This window comes from Hippichthys cyanospilos, chromosome 2 (assembly GCF_059441005.1).
Source record: "Hippichthys cyanospilos isolate Australia breed blue-spotted pipefish chromosome 2, RoL_Hcya_1.0, whole genome shotgun sequence".
Classification (NCBI taxonomy): domain Eukaryota; kingdom Metazoa; phylum Chordata; class Actinopteri; order Syngnathiformes; family Syngnathidae; genus Hippichthys; species Hippichthys cyanospilos.
The window spans coordinates 35618108-35639708 of record NC_142370.1 but is presented as its reverse complement, the minus strand read 5'-3'; the positions used below and the strand labels follow the sequence as shown (position 1 = coordinate 35639708).

Here is a 21601-nt window from a genome sequence, read left to right as displayed (position 1 = left end):
GCCTGAAACCTGCCGCTTGTGGGTTTTGGCTTTGATGTATTTGCTGTCTTTATGGACGCGTGCTCCCTGACCTAAGCCTTATCGCTCTGCGGCCTCACTGGGCCAAATAAACCTTTGACTGACCTTTGCGGCGCGCGCCCGGAATGTTCAAGAGTAAAGTCACTGTCCAACGAAAGGGCATGTTACTCCAAAACGTTGCAGTCCCGTATGTGTTCATACTTTTTGGGTTGCGTGATTGTGATGGGAAATTCAGATATTAGACTATTGATACAAAAAACAATAAAAGAGTCCAATTTTCCCCTTTGACGGCATTAAAAACCCAAAGCGCTGAGGCCATTCCGGCGTGTGAAAGGGAAAGAGAGGGAGCGGAGATCAGTGCGGGTCAGAAAGACCCAATGATATCCTGTGAAAGCGAGAGCTCCGGAGCAAACAATAGCGGCGCCGGCGCTGGGGCGTTGGGATAGGAAGGAGCGAGCGAGGAAAGGAAAGCAAAGGAAAGGAGAGGAAAGGAAAGGAAAGGAAAGGAAAGGAAGGAAGAAAAAGCCAGGCAGGCAAGGAAGGAAGCCACGCAGCCGTTACTCTCAACCGGCCAACGAGCCGTTTCAGCGGCGGCGGCAATTTCCAAAAGCGGCGGCTGTTAACACAGCCCGGCCGGTGGCGGGGGCAAAGGTCACGTTGGCATGAACTTCAAGGGACTACGCGCTACTATTTTGGTCTGTGAACGGCGTCTGGGCCACGACCGGACATTAGGCTTCGCTCCGCGTCGTTTTAGAAACAAGCCGCATTAGAAGACGCACCTGAACGCCTTCCGGTTTCTCAAAAGCATTTCTTTGCGCTTCGCTGTACTTCTTGAAAAGTAGTTGTACAACCGCATACTTTAATCGGGGCGTTTTCCTTCCCCTGGATATTTGGGTTTGTATTTGTTGATTTATTTTTAGTTCATTTTACGAGTTCTATCCCCGCAAAGTCGTCATTACACGATCAAACAGAAAACATCCCGTGGAAAATATCCAGCATTCTAGCAATGAATGAAGAAAAATATGTCAGTTTACTTCATTTATTTCAAACAAGTGGGAAAAAATGTTATATTGACATATATAGGGGAGCATAGCTAGGGAACCAACATTACATTCATATGTGATTGCCGCTAATCTACGAGACACGGGACGGGGCCGGCACCTTGTTTTGATGTTATACAGCATGATTTTTTTTTTTTTTTGTAGTCCCTGAATTAAAATGAGTTCGACACGCCTGATTTCAATCAAGATAGACACAAGATTGTCTGTGCTTGCGTAGCCCAGTTTCAGGCACTGTTTTCTTCCACGGTTGTACGTTCATACATCCGCCCGCCATTTATGTATCCTTCCATCCAGTCGTTGGCCGTATGCTGCCTTTCTTCCATCCGCCCTTCCACTCATTGGCCATATCCATCCATCATCCATTCAATCGTTAGCCATATCAATCCGTCCATCAGCCGTGCCCGTCCATCCATGTCTCCAAGTCCTTATACATATCCGTCCGTCCGGTCGTGAGCCGCGTCCGTCCGTCCGTCCAGTTGATACAAGCAAGGACGCGTTACGTAACGGTTCCCGGCGGCGGCTTTGGGGAGAATCCCACAGAGGGGGATCGCGGCAGGGGGACCCGTCAGTCAAAGTAATCCCTTCGTTTTCTCCCGCTACGGTTTTGTGGAAGTTCTGATCACGCTCAGCTCCACCGCTGGAATCGCAGCGGGGAAACGCATTCTTCCGCTAAGCCCGGCAAAAAAGGCCCCCCGGATGAGGGCGCGGGCGCCACCCGCGGTGATGTAACCGCGGAGCGATGTAACGCGGACGCGCCGAGGCTCTCGGGTCGGCTCTCGGCACCATCCGCGCAAAAGTCAATTAGCCGTCAATTCAATTAACGGCGCGGCGGGGCGCGTGTAACGTCGATACTCTCCTAGCGGTGTTCATGGAAGCTAAATTAGAGGTGCAGCCGGGGGGGGGGGCCTTTGCGGTCCGCTGTCCATTTTTTAGAGGCCCGCGGCATGAACTCGTTCAATGCCGGGGACAGATTTTCACGCGTTTGGCTGGTTGGGGTTAGAGAACATGGAGAGGTTAGGGTTAGGGTTAGGATCTGTTCCTGAAATTGAGGGTGCGTCCTACACACTGGCGCGTCCTATATTTGGAGGAGTACGGCGGTGGGAAAAAAAAAAAAAAAAACGTCCTCAACCGAATATTCCAACAAAGACAACTTGATCACCACATGTTGACGGTTTACTCCGGGGGCAAAGTTCAAGCGGAAGCTGCCAGATAAACATTGCAGCCTCATCAAGCTCACGTGACCCTCTGGGGTATTATGGAGCCGCCTTCTTGCAACAGTCTGTTCTTCAACGTGCTTTGACAAAAGGCGGGCGCTTTGAAGAACGGCGCGATCGCGTGCAGCCGTCCAAGTAGAAATTGCCAACGGTGCTTCGTATTCCCGTAGGCGACAACGCTTGTGTTGAGAGAGTCTATTGTTTGCGATCGAATCAAATAACAGGAAGCAGGAAACATAGAGCGCCCACCTCAGAGGTGCCAGAGGCTCGCAGCGAGGCTGCTCCGTTGTTGTTCTTGACCCGGCCGAGCGCGCGTTCCTCTAATTTCATCGGGGGTGATAAAGCGTCTGGAAATCCAGTCTGCGGCTACTCGCTTAGGCCCACCTCGCCTCGGACGAGTCGTATTAGCGGCATGCGGTGAGGGAAGACGGCGCCTACCCATAAAAGGAGCAAACATGACCAGCGAGCGCAAGGAGGTCAAACGGTGCATTTGCAGTACGGTATATTCCAAAAATCCCGTCTGCCGGTCCTATCTTCAGCTTATTGAGGACATTGAACTTTTTGAAGCGTTTGACCGTCTCAGAATGCTCATTTCTTACCCTTAACACCACCAAAGCGTTATTTTCCGTCATTGACGCGTTTATAAGAATCTGTTGCTCTCAGTACCCAAGAGCAGAGAAAATAGGCTTGTGAGAGGGAAGAGGACAACAACTGGTCCGAATAGGGCATCTAGAGCGCCCCGTAGCACCCGGACAAGAATAAATATTTACATGGCCACCGCACCAAAGAAGACGTTAACGTTCTTTTGATCTTTTAGAGATTTAGCATTCAAGTCAAAGGCCACCTTTATTGAGTAGTTAGACTGTAGAGCAGAGGTCCGCAACCGCTGGTTCGCGACCCGGTACCGGAATGTGGATCAGCTGGTACCAGCTGGTTCACGGGAACCTTTTAGTTTAGCTTAGTTAGTTTAGCTTTTAGTTTAGTTTAGCTTTTAACCGGTTATTCATTTGTGCTTTGTTTGGCTTGTTTTTGGCGCCGCCTGTGGCCGTTGTCGATATTACATTTTGTAGTGAAGAAGGCTTGAGTTGAGAGCGGTCGCTGTCAGTGACACGCGCGTTGTTCTGTCTCTCTGTGAAATGTGGCTCACCAGTTTCTGTAAGTTGTACTTTGGAAGAATGTTGTTATTTATGATATGCACAAAATGAGTTTGTTTGTTACTCCAAGACTGTGGATAGCACGCTAGCTTATCTAGTGCTTCCTTGTATGCGTTTAGCTCATTAGCATTTTCGTTAGTGTCAGGTATTTCCCTTTGCTATATGTTAGCATATGCAAAGGTTTTGCACTGATAAGTAAGTACTCATTTGCATCTGATTAACATTTTGTATTGATGTGAATAAAATGAGTAATTCAGTTACAAAGAAGTCGCCCGCGGCCGGAACTATTGGTCTTCCTGAAAGGTTTCCTGAAAGGAACAAATATAGGAGGAGCAAATATCACTGAGTGTGCACTCTTGACACATCTTTCGCTTTGTTGGCACTCCGGGTCATTTCAATGCGAATAAAATGAGTGCTACAACGTTAGCTTTTTTGCTGTTGTTTCACCATGCAAACTATTTCAATTCATCTTGCTGTATGTTAGCATTTAGCATGTTTAGCATTGATGGAACACATTAGCATGTATCATTGATTTAACGCAGAGTTGAATGTTAACATAAATTTATGAAATTGACCTTTCTACCTTTCTACCATGCATTTGTGGATAAAAGTGAGTTGAAAAAAACCAACACAATAACAATTGTCTTATCACTGAAACGTCCGCGTGATGTATCTGGCCAATAAAATCCCATCGTTCAAAATCTTGTGTTTCCTTTCCTCCGTTTCTTTGTCTAGAGCAACGTGAAATTGCTGTGCGATATTTGCCTGCGCGGTCAACCCTTTAACCGTGAATTATTGCCTAAGGAGTCCATGGTTGTGGACCTCTTCCCCTTCCTGTCCTCATAATCCCCTCCTCCAAATTTTATAGTTCATATTTACAGTGGATGTGAATAAAAGCCATGTGCTTGTCTCTCTGCCAAGTCGCTTCTTGATGGTAGACCTTATGTTATGCATCTTAGCGACACGCCCCCGACCCCATGTACTACACACACACACACACATACATATATATATATATATATATATATATATATGGAAGGACATGGGCTCACAGGACAAGAGGCAAATTTTGCAGCACGTTGGGCCTCACACACACAAGCCTGGAACATGCAGACTTTTAGAACTCAACACTGCTTCCAAGACGACACGCAGACATCAGCACTTCGTTCCGGTCCAACTCAACAGCTCCTGTTTTTTCATGTCCCATTCTGTTCTTACGCCGTCTGGCTGGCAATAGCATCTCCATCGGCTTTTTCAAATATGTACTTTCAGATTTTCCCAGTTTTAACTATTTTTGCACCCTCAATATATAAACAAAGACGCACGGCTTTAATGATTTTCCTTTTCCTGCTGTGTTATATAAGATGAGCTTAATCGATATTAAATATGGTCATAGCAAGTATAATTGAAGCAGCTCGGGTACAAAGCGGTACAAAGTACCGTGGTCTATCGGTGTCAAAAATTAATTCGGAATCAACAACCAATCGGTTGCTCAATGAATCAAAAACATTTGCTCCAATTATTTGATCTTCACACCAAAGGCTTTTCGAGTAAAAGGACATCTTATTTATAGTCGGCGCGGCCAGCCAGCGGGGAGGTGTGAGGCTTTGCAAAATAGAATTGAGAAGCGCTGGGTGAAATCCAAGGAGCGCTTGTAGGACAGCCTGGTCCTGAAGAGCCACAATCCGGCCTTTTTTCAATGTTTCCCTTCGACCGAAACGCCCGATTGAAACGATTAGCTCATCGGCACGCCTGGCAAAATCCCCATAATGAGCCGGATTTGAATGGGGCGGCTCGGTCGATAGGAAAACGCGGAAAACGGGCCGGAATGATGAGCCGGATTTGAACGGGGCGTCCATTCCTTGAAGGTGCACCTTATAATCCGGTGTGCCTCATAGTACGGAAAATACGGTACTCTGCTGGTTGCAATCAAGTGGCGCAGTATTTTGTCTCAATGATTTCAGGACGGGATAAATAAAGCAAAGAAAGGAACGATACTTCGAATCAATGAATGAATTACTGTGCACATCCTAATAAGTCACTTGGATATCAGCAGTATCGCTTTGTGTCTCCCTGCCCCTCCGGGTGTTAAATTTGATCAAAGTCTAATCTGGTCTAGTAAGATGATTCAAACGAGCGTGTGTGGCATCGTTAAGGGAAGTGGAGCGGGCCGGGACGGGATCCCACAGCGCCAGGGGAGAAAGCCAGAAATACCAGCGCCAAAAACAACGACGACAACACCAGCAGGAGGAGGGAAAAGGGAAAAACCTGGAACAGCCACAAAAAACGGCCGAGCCGCAATATCGGGCTTCCGACGCCAAAGCTTGTTGTAATGATTGTGTTTGAGGCGCCTCTCCATTGAAGAGGGCCCCGTCCCCGCCGCGACCTTCTGGTGAGCAAAGGAAGAGCGCTCAGCGCAAACGTGACATTGGCCGTCGGCCGACTTTCGGCGAGCCAAACGAAACAGCCCCGCCGCCCCAGTTAAAAAGCGCATCGGCGGCAGCGGGCCCGCAAACATATCATCATACTCCGGCGGCAAAAAAAGGGCAATAACAGGAAGGAGGAAAATGATCAAAATCAACTCTTTGCGCCCCTGGAGAAAACGTTTGGGGAGGGGGGGAAAAAAAAAAAAGGCCCCATTCAGCATTTCATCAGCAACACAAACAGGAGCAGCTGGGGCACACAAACATGCTGAAGTGGGCTAATTGGGACACTCGGAGGCACTTTCACTTTGGGCGGGAGGGAGGGGAGGGGAGGGGAGGGGAGGGGAGGCGAGGGGCGTTTGTACGCTGACTTTGGAAAAAAACAATGACTTTCCAGGCCGCCCGGCCTTGCAAACTGGGACCGTTTCTCGCCAGCTTCCGTGTCAGATTGATACCGCATTTCCAGAAGTCGGAACGAGAAATGCAAGATAGAAGTTTTTTTTATTCGCTAATTCAAGGCGTTTTTGAGTAAACCTCAGCAAGGCTGCGTTTTACTTGTAGTCTATGTGACAGATGAAATTTAGACAAATTTGACAAACGTTTGGAATTCCTTCACCTAAAAAAGTTAGTCAAGCAGTTCAGTTATAATTAAGAGCCGATATCTTGCTTTTGCGTATCATGTATCACAGGTGTCAAACTCAAGGCCCGAGGATCACATCCGGCCCGCCTCATCATTTTATGCGGTCCACGAAGTTTCTGGCTACCGAGCTTGCAAGTTGTCGTCAACTTGTAAAAAAAAAAAAAAAAAACCCCAACAGTTTTGTGAACTGTTTTTGCTGACCTCTGATTTCAAAACAAGTGTGCGACAAACTGAAAATTGATCAGAGTTAACAGTGTTTTCGGCCCTCTGACAGAAACCAAAACGACACCGTGGCTCACGATAAAATGAGTTCGACACCCCTGTTTTAACCTTCGTGAATGTTTTGGAGAGGAGCGCTCTCGCGGGGTTGCGCACATTCCCTTTAAGGCCTAAATCTGGAATAGTCGTCCGACGAAAAAGGGAGTCGAACGGCTTGAGGCGCACGTACGTATCCATCAAGTCCGAGCCCCGGTTTTCTTTCAAAGCGAGTTTCCGCCACGTGACTGTGAGAGCCACTGTTCTCCGTGTTCCCCTCCGGCTTCCCGTCCGCTTCCTGTCCGACTCGCTCTCGCGTTCCCAGGCCGCCCTTTTTCCTCTGCCGCCTCTGTTATCAGTTGCTATGGTCATGTGGTTGTTACCTTTGTCGTTGGGGCCATGTATTTGTCACCTTTGTCAATTTATGTATGTGTGTGTGATATATATAGATATATATATATATATATATATATATATATATATATATATATATATATATATATATATATATATATATATATATATATATATATAAAAACCATCCCGTACGATAAACCATCCCGTACGACAGCATCGGTAGGTGCTGCATTAGGCTAAAAGTCGGGAATGAGCATTAACACTTGAATATCCAGAAATATTTCAAATAGCAGTTCTACCTCTGAAGTCCACTGGAGAGCCAATCAGCAGGGAGGATTTTATTTGGCTGGCATCATATATGTATGTACCGGTATGTAGCGCTAAGTAAGGCACACCAAGGGTTGAGCTGATGCGCAAAACGATTTTATCTTGCTAGTAGAGCAACACACATGCAAATGCGGTCATTTCCCGGCGAGACTGCATCGGGTTTCTGAGATGGGGTTTTTTTTGTTTGTTTTTGTTTTTATTGTGGGGATGGAAGAGCTAGACACATTTTTGAAAACCGCTCAAGACAAGATTCATTTAGTTTAGTTTTTGTACACAAAGAACATGCAGTTCATCACAAGTACAGCCAAACACCCCAAAAGAGTTGAAAATGTGCATGGGAGTGCCCTGCCTCACTAACGGTTGCATGCGCACAAGTAAAGCAGCAATGGTCACGACCTGCTGCCCCGCATCACACCAACTACTGAGAAGAAGAAGACATATTGGTGAAATGGATGCGTTTCCTTTGTTGAAAACAACAACAAGGGCATTTCCGGGCAGTACTATTCAACACAGCCTAATTGTCAAGCAAAAGACGACGTTTGTTGATCTATTGAATGTGAGAAGTTGTGACTCAAATCTTAGCGGCCATGGACGACACAGTAAGGGAATGATTTTCCATGCCATTCCCGCCGCCGTATTTAATGCATTTAGGCCAGCTCCCGCTGCTGCCTCAGCGAGCACGTGCGTCCAAAGCCTTTGCTTTCAACAGAAAGAGACACTGAGAAACAAAGAGCGGCGAAACAAAAACCAGTAACTTCCCCTGCTAAGGAGTCGTGCGGCGAATGTTTGTCCGGCAGAAAACAAATAGCCTCATCCACACAGACATTGGCAGCACCGTATTATAAGGCGCATAGAAGCTACAGTTGTGGCCGGGGTTGCTTTATTCATCCACTAGCTGGAGCTGCCCTCAAGGGAATGACAAGCAGATGAGTCGCTCAAACAATTACCATATTTTCCGCACCATAAGCGCACCTTCAATGAACGGCCCGGCCAATTTTAAAACGGTTTTAATACATATGGAGCACCGCATTATAAGGCACATAGAATAGAAGCTACAGCAGTTGCCGGGGTTGCGTTATGCTTCCACTAGATGGAGCTGCACTGAAGGGAAAGCCAACAAAGCGATCAGATAAGTCAGTCGAACTTTGATCAAGAGACTGGAGAAAAGGCAAGAATCTGAGTCGAAAACCATCTTTCGCAAAAGAGGGAGAGAGAGCCAAGGCTCCTCTTTGTTTTATTACAAAAAAGGCGGAATACCATATAAGGAAATGTTTATGTCTGTGTTTACCCAATGGGTATGCAACAATGCACTTTTATACGATGACAAATATACGCAATCCAATTATTCCATCACATACATTCAACTCTTTCTGTAGAAATGTGACACCGGGCTAAGCAAACTGCCTTGTCTTGATGCGGTCACCATGGCAACAAGAGCGGGCACGAGCATGCTCACCGTTGGGGGGGGGGGGTCGATCCAAATACCATTGTGTTGCCTTCCAACACACATCTACTGAAGACACATGTGCCGCGCAGTCAAACAAATCTAATTTCAAATGAACACAATTGCACACAGCTATGCACAAATCACACGCGCGCACACACACCATCATCTGCTCGTGACAGCTGCCCCTTGGCATCTAACACGGCCCCCCCCCAGCCCTCCCCTTTCTCTTTTCCTTGCTCACTTCTTGTCAAGTTGCCACAAACAAAACAACCCCAGTCTCCAGTGACACCAAGTAGAGCCTCTTTTTACATGTTAATAGCCTAATTCGTTCCAAAAATGCTTGCAACCCCATTTAAAGGAAGACCATTAATACATTTGAAGAAACGCATTAAAAACGGTAACAAATACATAGTTAGTGCATAGTAATCCAAATATATCATGTGAAGAAGAATACAAAAACACCCCTAAACCCATGAAATTAATCATATCGATTTTAGCAGTTGAGAATATGAATGCAGTTCACTTGTTTGCCTTGAGATGGCGCTGGTGTGTAGGTGATGAGTGCAGAGAGAGACATTTTTAGGATGTTTAATTTGTACATTTTTATTTGACATTTCCAGTGGTCCAGGAATCGTTTCCAAGTCCACAGGACCAATAATATATATTTTTCTATTCAAATTGAGTTTGAGTATGTGCGTTTACTTAAGTTTAGGTTGGGTCATGCCAAGTGCTTCCTGTGTGATGTCACTGCTCGTGCTAACAACGTGAATGTCTGACGCAACAGCCCTAACTAGTGTGTTATATATGTGTTTCTATGTGAATCTGTACAATGTCAGCTGTAGCTAATGTTAATTTTATGTTTATTGTTCTTCTCCGCCCTACGATTATAGAAGACGGTTCCGCGAACATGTGTCTAAATTTGATCGGTCGCATAGACAACAAGGACAACAAAGTATTGCTGAGGTTGAATGTCTTTAATTAGAGACTTAAAAACTTCTATCTTGCATATCCTGGCCAAGAGCCGATCAGAGAAAGAACAATTATAACGATTGAAAAGCACTGCTTTATAGCAAGAGTGCCAGCTACAGGAGAGAAAATCGGTTCCTGAGGTTTCGTTTTCCCATCACTAGCTTCAAGATGGTAATAAGCACTTGCTTATGCCGCCTCCAGCACTCCCACGGGGCCCCGAAGGTGTCGAGAAAACATTGAACTTGGACCAGTGTTTGCACTGTGAGGGTGTTGAGGCTTCCCGACGGCGGCGCTGAAAACAAGCCCGCGATAACGTCCTTATCCCGCTTCCTTTCACTTCCTTTTACACCACGCATTCTGCCGTCTGTTGGGCCGAGCGAGGGAACGGAACGTGTTGTTTCAGCGGGCGGGTGAGCATTCGGGAGCGCCGCCGGCTTTGTCAATAAAGGTAATCCAAAAATGTTGTCACAAGAGACGTCAGTGGAGGTACCACTGCATATGCGGGACGTCGAAGGGAAGTGGTGCGCTTTGAGCCCGATAAGCCTTTCCGCGGCCTAATAACGAGGCGAGACCTTTGGACAAAACCAGCACGCGGCGAGGCTGCGAGGGAGAGCGGGAACCCAACGCACCGTTGTGACAGCTGGGCGGCGGATCGGGGTGAAAACCGCAACGGGGGGGTGGGGGTGGGGGGCAGTCACGTGAAAACAAACCCCCGCGTGGCGATTTGTACGCTGGCTGAAGCAGAAAGCAAAGACAGAAACGAAATCTGAGGCCAGAGTGAGTCAGTCGGCGATTACACAAAAGCGCCATTATCTTGCATGTGCTGGGAAAGACAGTTGGGGTAGAATGGGGCTGCAATTGGACGGCGTTTGGGGGGGGGGGGGGGGGGGGGTAAAAACACATAGCTACGGATGTATTCATTCATTAGGATATAGGTCAAGGATTCTGCCTCCATGCGCAGCCACTTGTCAAAATCTTTCAAGTTACACAGCAGTGAGTCCGGCTGCCCTGAGGGGCGGGGGCGGGCGGGGGGGGGGGGGGGGGGGGGGGGGCTGCCGGGTGTCCACGCGGCACCCAGCGGTGCGGCGACGACTCACTCCAGAGCTAAGCGATACGTTAGCATCATAATTGAGCCGGGACGAGCAAGGTTGCGAATGGGGGACCGTACCGCGAGGCTTTACCAATTAACATTCAAGGGTTTTATTGTCATATGCGTAGTAACACCGCACAGCGAAATTCTTATTCTATTCACTTCCCCAAGCATACTAGACGTACCAAAAAGGTAGGCGATAAAAAAACTGTTGTAGGTCAATAAGGTCAGTGATACTGAAGCACTAATAAAGTAATAGACTGACATTTTCAACATATGATGCAGTAGATGGAGTGGAAGAAACTACATACAAATGAGGATGACAGTGCCAAATATCCTGCAGCGCATGTTCCTGCGCTGTGCAGGATTTGCGAGGTGCACGTGTGCATGCGGAAAATCATGTCATGACGGTGCTTGAATCTTCCAAGACGGCTCTCGAAACGCCACTTGAGACAAACCTGGAACTTGCATAAATGCTGTATCGAGTCAAAGTTTTGTTTGACTTGATCTTTGTTTTTTGGCGCCGCCTCCGGCCGCTGTTGATATCACATTGCGTAGCGAGGCGGGATGGTGCGTATGGGCTTAGAATTGCAGCAAAGGTATTCCCAAGGGAAACGGACGTCCGGTGGAGGGACAAGCCTACAAGTCCGTTTACCCTCATCGAATAAATACGCGCATTGTTTTGCTTGTATACTTTACAAAATCCGCAGTGAAAATCTCAAGCGCTGACCAAAAGGGCTTGGGCCAGGTGGGGTCTGCGCAGTACGTGATTCCCCTGATAAGAGTGATGGTAATTAGCTTGAACTAAATGAGAATCAAAGCAACGCTGCAAGCTGGGTTTGTTCTCTTAAACGCAATCACTTGCACCCCCCCCCCCCCCCAACACGCACGACTGCTGCCGCACAGTGAGACGGGTATTAAAATAATGATGATGATGTGCGGCCTGTGTAACGTCGCGTAAAAAAAAAGAGAAAAGAAAGCGGCGAGCGTCCACAAAGACGGGCTAAGGTTCGATCGCGCGGGCAGGAGGATTAATATGCTCGCCACGAGCCCGAGCAGATGTACATTATTTTCATGCAAATGCGCGGCAAATTTTCCGGGGAAGACAAGCTTGATTTTCTTTGGAGGCGTCGCAGCCAGAAGATTTGTAGGCAGCGCCTCTCAATAGGACAGATGAGGTCCATGCGGAGGGGGTCTGGCCAAAAGTCAGCGGCTAAGAAAAATGATACAAACTAAACGGGGCTTTATCCTGGGTGCCGTGAGCCCAACCCGTAAAAGGCAAATGTAGCAAATGGCCACCGTACGCCGGTAGAAACCGGATTTGGTCCCGGACAGCCAGTCGGGTAAAGGGAAACGTGGGAATAATTGAAGAAAAAAAAAAAAAAGAAAAAAGAAGCGATTATACATTCGCAACAATCGATACAAGCGCTAGCAATCAAGAAATGCTTTGGCGTGAGAAGGGATGCTCCGCTTCCGATGAAAAAGCGTTTGCTATGAGAAAGCCGCTGTCCGGAACTTGGCCGTGAGAAGGTCAGATATGGCTTCAATTATTTCCAAAATATCTTGCGGAACGTCTGGACACGCAGAAGGCTTTGCCGCACGTCCTAATCATACACACGTAGACAAGACGGACAAGTACACTGGGTTTTTCTTTCTAGGGCAGGAACCTTCATGTGATTAGCGAGCGCCGAATCGAATAGAGAGGTTTCCGAGAGCGCGGCAGATTTGCGCTTGTGCAGTCCTCCTCCGTTGTCCTCACGCATGAGCTGGAAAACAATGTCTTTCGGCCTTTTTTCGTGTATAGTTTCTGACAAACGTCTAACAGGTGAACCTGATACTATCAAAGGAAAATATTCACCTGATCATTTTCATTGACAGGCATTTTTTTTAAAACGTAATGATCATTTTCATTGACAGGCATTTTTTTTAAAACGTAATGTATCAAATACAGCCTGAAAATGATATGCTATATTGGTGGATGTTGATGGACCGCGCCAACAATCATTATCATTTATAATGCCATTTTCAATTGTAAAGTTCGAACAAAATGAGCATCGGCGCCGTGGCGTATTTATGTTTTTACGTGTATTATCTGAATTCAAAGAAATAGATGACAAAAATGACGTTAAAATGAAAGACCAAGTTGTATGTTGCATGTCAAAATGTGGACGTTTCCATCGAAAAACACCGGGTTTCCCACATTTGTCACATGAAGCCCGATTCTTGAAAAGAAATCAATATTGGGACTGTATTTTAGTTGTGTGATTGTTTTGATCAATAAAATCTGGTATGAAGATAACAAATGAGCCAATTTTTTTAAAAAAATGACTCGATTTTCACGTGTATTTTCAAAAGATTATATTAAAAATATGTTAAATTACATTTATGATTTTAATTTTTAAAAGTATATTTACACTATTATTATATTGCAAAATAATAATTAAAAAATGATTGTTTACCTAATTCGTTTGGAATTGACCTGAACGTAAGAAAATATTGACATATTTTCATAAAGGAAGGGTGTTTTTAGTTGAAAAGAATAATTGCAAATTGTTGGGATTTTTCTTTTGAAGTAAATGACACCATTTTGCATTTTCAGCGTACGCCAGCGGCAGCCCAACTTCGACACGCGCACACACACACAAAAATGTAAAGCTGCAGCAGGCTTGGAGGTTACATTGCACCCCCCCCCTCCCCTTTTTTGGAGACGCGGAACGTAAAAACGCCAAACGGAAAGAAGCTCATTCACCTCGTCATCCCGAGTGGCCCGGTATTCCGTGTCGGTGTCCGAATCCGCCTCCTCCAGCCCGGAACGCGGGAGCCGATGCCGGCGCGGGGACCGCGTGCATCCGGCGACTAAAAGGTCCCCCAAAGCGCGAGCAAAAGTGTCTCCTTGTCGGAAGCTCGCCTCCACCTGTTTTCAGCTTCATGCAAGGCGCGGAAACCAAAGTTACAAAATAAATAAATAAAAATTGGCTTCACAGGGACGGCGACGAGGCAAATCCGTCAGCGGGTGCGCGGAGGGACAAGTGGTCGTGGCAAGGAAGGGGACGCGGACGAGGACGCGGACGCGACGTCAAGCTGCTGCAGCTGCTGCCGCCGCCGCTGCTGCTGCTGCCGCTGCTGCTGCTGCGCGGGCATCGTGCCACACTGAGCCGGAGCCGCTCGGACGCGCGGCTCCATCATCATCATCATCATCATCATCACCATCATCATCGTCGTCGTCGTCTCCAGGAGGTGCGCGCGCAAAAAGCAAGCCGCCGCCCACTCGCTCGCGACGCCCCCCGGCGCGGCGTCGAACCTCCAGCCGGAATCAACCGAGCGAGCGAGCGAGCGAGCGAGCTTTCCGCAACGTTTGCGCGCGATCGGAAAAGCCTTTGCGGGTTGATAGAGACGATCGGCAGCGAGGTTCCCTTTGTTGAGGGCCACCTCGGAGTCAGCCTTCCGCCATTATGAGTGCGAAACAATCGGAATCAAAGGTGTCGAAGTCCGGTCGTCGAGGACCCGCATGTTTTACGCGACAAATCGTTTTCAAGCTCCCGCGGACGAATCGGGTGTGTTGGAACCTCAAAAGGAAACAGGAAAAATACCAGCCCTTCACAACTTTGACAGCTATCGCTTCAATCAAAGGTCAGGCCCGCGGGCCGCGTCTGGCCCGCCGATGGGTTTGATCTGGCCCAAGAGAGGATTTATAAAACAATTTTAAAATAAAAAAGAAAACGACATCTTGAACGAAACGCGGGCCCCGAGTTTGACACAGACGCCTCAAAAACATAGCGCGCGTTTCCATCAAGATCATTCAAATGAATGTAAAATGAAAACCCAAAAGTAAACAGTCCACCCTCTCAAACTGAGCCGCTCACATGAAACGCGCTTCGAGAAGCAAATACTGGCTCCGTGCATTCGATTGCGCGGTTTGATAAGGCGACCGCTTAGTCAACAATCGTTTCCTATTGACGAGAATAAATCCAAGTACCTTTCAAAATTCCAGCGAGACCTGCAGACGTCTCAAGCAGCCAAAGGATCGTGTGCAGTCAGTCAGTCGGTCGCTCCTCTCCGCAGCCGGGTTTGTGTAGGAACACTGCCATCTATCGGTAGACTGCGACAACAACCGCTTTTGCTCTCTTCGCTTGCTCCTCGGAACTTCATCGGGCACAATTTGCATCGTTTCAGTCTCGTGACACGAAATGCACAATATCCGTGCATCCGTCCGTCGCGTCGAGATCATCGTTATCCTCACCTCGGATGAGCTCGGCCAACACAAAGTTCCCAAATCCGTTGCGGGCGCGCTAGGGAGCGAGAAAGAAAAGTGGTCAAATGCAGCGGGAGACCGACCGGAGGAGACGATTGGAAGCAGGTGTTACACATCCGGGAGGAATGCGTAACCGTGGAGACGGCGGCGGGAACTACGGACGCATCGGCAAAATAAATTAAAAAAATATATATATTTATATCCGGTAATCTAGCAAGTGTTGCAAGGGGCATTTTTGAAAAAGTTCTTTCTCTGACGCGTAAATAACGGATGACGACGGAGGAAGCGGGCCACCGCGGCAAGCACCGCAGACCCGCCGGGCAACAACAACAAGCGCCCGTTTCTAAAGACGGGGTCGATAGCTGGAGGGCGTCCATATTGGAATTCCGCCACGGCGGGCGGTAATCAAATTGCGACTCTGCAGACGATATTCCGGCCCGGGCGGCCCGCGAGACACGCTTCGCTTGATGGCAACATAACTCGATTGCTATTGAAGAGACGGGCCGGGCCGGGCCGGGCCGGGCCGGGCCGGGCCGGGCCGGGCCGGGCCGGGCCGGGCCGGGCCGGGCCGGGCCGGGCCGGGCCGGGCCGGGCCGGCCACACAAGACGTTGCAAATTCGCCGAGACAAGGAAAGTGAAGCGAAGCACCGCAAGTCGAATAAGGCGCAGCTAAAAGCCTTCCATTTGCGCCAATGACGGCACGGTGCACAAAGTTTTCATTCTTGGAGGACGAAAAAAGAAAGTCACTTTATTCCCATGTCAATTCTTCCATTTTTACCTCTGTATTTCAATACACTCTTCTACTTCCAAAATGAATTTGTTTCAGCAGTCATTTTCTAATGTGAATCTGCCATAAGAAGAGCCGCTTTTGAAATAGCCTAATCCGTTCCAAGCCCCCAAAATTGCTCCTGCACCCTTTGAATGAATATTGTTAGATGATAAAAATGCATCGAAAATGGCAACAAAAACATATTACAATGACATCAGTGCATAATAATCAAAATATATCACGTAAAACCCGAACCCTACCTTTTAAATCAATCCTATTAATTTTAGCAGTTGAGAATATGAATGCAGTTCACTTGTTTGCCTTGAGATGGTGCTGGTGCGTTGGGGATAAGTGCAGCAAAGCGACACCTTTTTGGGTCGTTTAATTTCTACGTTTTTATTTGACATTTCCAGTGATCCAGGAATCATTCACAAGTACAATAATGTATCCTTTTTCTAATTATTTTGAGCATGTAAGTTTACGTACATTTAGTTGGGGGTCATGCGAACTGCTTCCTGTGTGATGTCATTGCTCGAGTGCCAACGACGATGTCAGACGCGACAGCCTAAAGGAAATGAGTACAAATGAAAGGTGGAAGCCAACAATGTCAATTTTCACATCTCAAATTTTCTCGTCACTAGAGACAATATTTTTCTTTTGCGAGCTGAATTTTTTGTATATTTGATACGCTATTCGCGCTCCAACTCTGAAGCGTCGTTTATGGGAGCAAGGCGCAAAAAAGACGTTGTGATTTTTATCCCCAAAAATCCAGACACTGTTTTTCAATCTACAAAGCGATTGACTACAGCGCTCCCGTTTGCCTGCTTGCAACGATTGCGTTCACGCGAGAAGAGGGATTCTCCTTTACTCCAATTTCAATTGATTTAAAACGTCAGTTTATCGATATTGAAATAAAAAAGAAATCAATGCGCTTCTTGTCCGCTTGTGCGCAGTGTTTTCGGAGCCTTCGCTTCCGCGCTACGTCGGAGGCGTGCTGTGTGACCACGTCAACGCGCGGCCCTTTCGGAAAAGTCGCGGCCGGCGGCGGCGCGACGTACCGTAGCGACGGATAAAATTCCTCCGCCCCGTCCTAATTGAAAGTGGTCTAGCGGCGTTTTGTGGTTTTGCTGCGTGCGGAAAATGCAACCGGGGTTAATGCTCCGCCAGCCAGGAAATCAAATCAAGTGCGCAACGCGCGCCCGGGACGGCCGAAGAACATGTAAACGCGTTAGTCCGACTGAAATCCAACCAAATTAGATTCCCCCCAACGCGGCTGGAAGGGAATGTTCTTCTAGCGCTCGCGCGGCTCAAACAACAGGACTGGACCGATAAAAGCCGGACGCCAACAATCAAGTTTGACCCAGATGTAGAGCGCAAGAAGCTAACGGCGCCGCATTGGTAATACAGATAGCGTCATTCCCAAAATATAAATATAAATGTATTTTAATTAGGCCCGATTCCACACTCCACAAGCCGAGCGGCCGGCGAGGCGAGCCGATCGGCCGCCGCTCTTTCCCGCGCGCCGCTCGTTCTTCGCCGGCGCTCATCTCGGGAGCCCGGGACCCAATCGGAGGAGTGGAAATGAAGGACCGGCAAATTGTCCAAGGCATGTTTGTTCCTTTCTTTACCCGGTCGCACTGGGAAAACGAAATGGGGGGGAGCTCCCGCATACGAATAAGCGACCTCCGCTATCCTTCGTGGCCTTCGTCGTTTTGGGAATCGCGTCTATTACCGAGGCTCGAGATCAGGGAGTTTGCTCGTTTTGCTCATTCTGTTCACGTTGCGAACATGGACTCGATCAGCCGAGAATCGGCGCATCTTCCCGACGCGTTTGGAACGGCGCTCCATCTGTCATGGGGAAGACTTCCTTCCGCCTTTCATTAGATCGGGCGGCGATCGTACGGCGCGACGGCGACGTGGAAGAGCAGCAGTCATGTCAACGAAGGCGGCAAATTAGAACGCGGGCTTCCTCATGCCTAACAACGAATGTTACAATACGCCCAAAATCTTTTTTACCAGCGAGCACAGCATTGTTCAGCGCTACGACTTACAAAAACAAACAAAAGGTCGAAGATCTCCTTTGAAATTGACTTCATTCACAGGTCAGCTGTTCGCACATAGTATTTGACACGTCATCTTGACTTCCTCCTCACGAGCGTTTTAACGTACATCGCTCGGCGGCTGGCGCCCAGCGTCCGGAATTAGACACCACGGCATCATTTGATTCCGGTGCAGTCGTTGGACGACCGCAGATTCCCATGGGGCCCTTTTCCCTCCTCGGGATATTTGTCTTTCCTTACCCATTTGCTAATCTAGCATGTGTTATTTACAAAACGTGCATTTGATCTATGTATTTTTATGTTTTGAATGAGCAACAACGGACCTATTTGGACGAAAGTACTTCTTCTTTTACGAGATGAACAAGTTAAAAAAAAAAAGCAGGGCACATAAGGTTCAGAAGTGGTCACGTGCAACCTCATGTCGTTTGCTTCACTCCATTTCGGAGAGGAGAGGGGAGGGGAGGGGAGGGGAGGGGAGGAGAGGAGAGTTGGGAGACAAGGCAATCGTATCCAACGTTACGCCTCCGCCGCGCTTGATCTAGCAGGTATTCGGGGGACGGGGGTGCGTTGGCGTTGGTGGGAGACAAAGACCGATGAGGGCTTAGCCGCGTCCGGAGAGCCCCCCCGTTCCGAGACGGGGATTTAGCAAGCGTGCCCGCCCGCCGGCCCGTCCGCAGCACAGCGTCCGATGGCCGCCGTACCTTAATCCCGCCTGGCCTTCCGAACGGGGGCCGCCCCGTCCTTTGATACGCAAGTTCAAACGGGAGGGATTCCGGGTGTCCGGAGGGAAATGTCACCCTCGCAATCTCACGTACTCATTAAATGTCACCGAAAAAGAAAAAAATGGACGCGGGCGGCGCGTGTCCTCCGACTAATGTGTGGCCTAGGCCCGCCATCCAGGCTGTGGACCAAGATGAATCATGTCAAGAAGGCCAAAGGCCTGCTATCCATCTATCCATCCATCAGAGATATCATTCTATCCATCTATCTATCCATCCATCCATCCATCCATCCATCCATCCATCCATCTAAAACACTTCTTTTCATCTGTGAAGCCCTTTGAGACTTTGGTCATTATATGCTAATGTTCTGGTTCAGAGAAAACTAATTTGAGCTTTAGCAGAGATCTCACGCTCTTGTTTATTTTTTGTGTTTTTTTCTTTTAATGTATTCATGTTTAGATGGACAACGTCGGCGGTAACATAAGGCAGGAAAATCAACGCGGAACTTGCCTCAGCATGAGCGGATCATCATTTGTGCTTTTTTTGTTGTCATGTTGCTTATTACCAGCTGCAATTTCAGAGGCAAATTACAGCAACAGTAATTCGTAAAAAACAGCTTGTTGGGGACACCCGGCGCGTCTGTGCATCGGAGCGCGACTTGCGCTCAGCGTTTGGAGGATGGAAATGAAATGTTGATGAAAACCATGGAGGACGCTTGCTCGCAACTACGCCAGCCCAGCAGGAAGAGCGGCCCGGACGCTCCTTTCATTCAGCTTTTCATTATATACAATCTTATACTATATATATATATATATATATATATATATATATATATATATATATATATATATATATATATATATATGTTAACAATACTATAAAACCAAGAGTGACAGATGAAAAATATCGTATTTAGAATAAGTGTGATAATTGGACAGCCGCGATCTATGAAAGCACTCAAATCGTGGGTAGACTTGTAATCGCAATTTTGTAAAATTCCCCCAAATTGAAGTTAAAAAAAGGGAGGGGGGGCAAACTTATGAGGGAGGTGGACTTGCACTCGGACAAATACGGACCTTCATCGGGTCGGCGTCACCGTGTCACTTTTGCAAACACGCTGTATAAAAACGCAAGGTGTGGACACGCACGTGAGCTCAGCTAGCGTCACATCTTGGAGGACGGTCCGATCTTCCCAAGGTCACTGTGACGCTTATGGGAGTTCCTTTCCAAGGGTGCGCAGTCCCCGGGACAGTCGTAATCCCGTCCCCGCCTCCTTTGGAAGGGACCGTCCGCAATGCGCTGGGCCCCCTAATGCACTGGCAGCTCCATTGCCTCCTAGCTATCCTGGCGCCTTTTCCCATTAGGAAGGCGGCACAGGCCGGCTCCCGTTAAATGACTTCCCGGAGCAAAAGTAATCAGGGATTTGACATCCGCGCACACTCTCCACGCGTGTCGCTTCCTTATCGGAGGTCGCGAGCGGCCGCCGCCGCCGCCGCCGCCGCGTCAGTCACCGCTCTCAAGCCGTCACTCGGGACTCCGGATCGACACCTCTGGCAGCTTATTCCGCCCGCCGGAGAACGGAGGAGAAGTCCGACAGCGTCGGCGATAACCCCTTCCGCCAAACGTTTAACGTTAGCGGATTTCGACTCGTCTCCTCGTGATGCCGGCTCGCGTAGCTGAAGGATATGGTACGTGGCTCCAAAGGTTTGCCCGTAACAACTTCAGCTAACACCGGCTGCCGTTGGCTGCACTTGCTACTTGCTGTTACAGTGATTATTGTGGGATAATTGTTCCTGCGCGTTATGCGGCCCAATCTTCCTTCAACGCTGTCAAAGAAAATCCCATTTTTAAGTTAGCGTTTTTAGGATGCACCGCCATTCCAAGACAAATCATCTTTATTTGACTGACTTTTTCATCGTTTTGTTTTCATTCCCTTTAGCGCAGCGCCATCTAGTGGATGCCTAACGCCAGCCCAGCCACCACTGTAGCTCCTGTTCGAGGCGCCTCTGGTGCAGTGAGCCCTATGTTTGAAAACCCTTTTAAAATCGGCCATTTGTTGAATGTGCGCCTTGTGGGGGGAAAATGCGGTAATAAAGTCCGACCGACTTATCTGATTGTTTTGACGACGTTCCCTTTGGCGCAGCTCCCCCTAGAGGATGCATAACGCAACCCCGGCCACTACTGCACCGTCCGCCTTATATATGAAAGCGCTTTTGAGATAGGCCATGGATTGAAGGTGCGCCTTATCGTCCGTAAACGCTCGTACAATATAGTAGCGCTCGATTTGCCCGCCAAGCGGGAGAAGTAAAGAACAAGTGAAGTGTCGGACGACTTGAGGAGGACTTTTTATGTTTCTTTGAGAGCAAACGCGCAGGAGTCCGCGCCTGAGCAAGCATCTGACGGGTACATTTGTTTGCCGGGCCCCCCGGCTGCGACCCCGGCTCCCTCCAAATCCTTCAATCAATCTCCTACAAGTTGCCCCGCACCTCTCCTAGCATTAAGGCAATTACACAAACAAGTGCTGGCGCCTCAAAGCTGAGAGTGGCGATGGGGGGTGCCGCACACCTCGCTTGCTTTTGTTTTCTCTTTGTTTTTTTTATGCCGGTGGAATAAATGAGCGACCGCATGAACCGTATAAGCCCTGGAGTCTGAATAATAGGTGTTGAAATGATAGGCTGCGTGAATAAAAGTCATTTGCCGGTGGTATTCAACACAATGAGCCCCCCCGCCCCCACAAAAAAATAAAATGAAATAAAACGCCATCACACACAGCCATGCCAAAAAAAAACACCAAGGGAGTCAAAATTGGCTAAATTGGACACCAATGGGGTGTACCTCTGGAC

General features: G+C 48.1%; 1 protein-coding gene and 1 long non-coding RNA gene across 4 annotated transcripts in view; both read right to left on the bottom strand.

Moving 5' to 3' along the window:
- Positions 1-15008, bottom strand: part of plxna2 (plexin A2) — a 130310-nt gene extending 115302 nt beyond the window's left edge. Inside the window, exon 1 of one of the 2 annotated variants that reach the window (XM_088407633.1) lies at positions 14932-15008. The gene's annotated coding sequence lies outside the window, so the exon portion shown is untranslated. Of the gene's footprint in view, positions 1-13704; positions 14298-14931 lie in introns of those variants that run through there. The other variant, XM_088407630.1, reaches the window with a different exon arrangement.
- Positions 15009-16393: 1385 nt separating this feature from the next.
- Positions 16394-21601, bottom strand: part of LOC148428415 (uncharacterized) — a 70791-nt gene continuing 65583 nt past the window's right edge. The window contains exon 4 of one of the 2 annotated variants that reach the window (XR_015864746.1): positions 16394-16541. This is a non-coding gene — a long non-coding RNA (uncharacterized LOC148428415). The remainder of the gene's footprint in view (positions 16542-21601) is intronic. The other variant, XR_015864745.1, reaches the window with a different exon arrangement.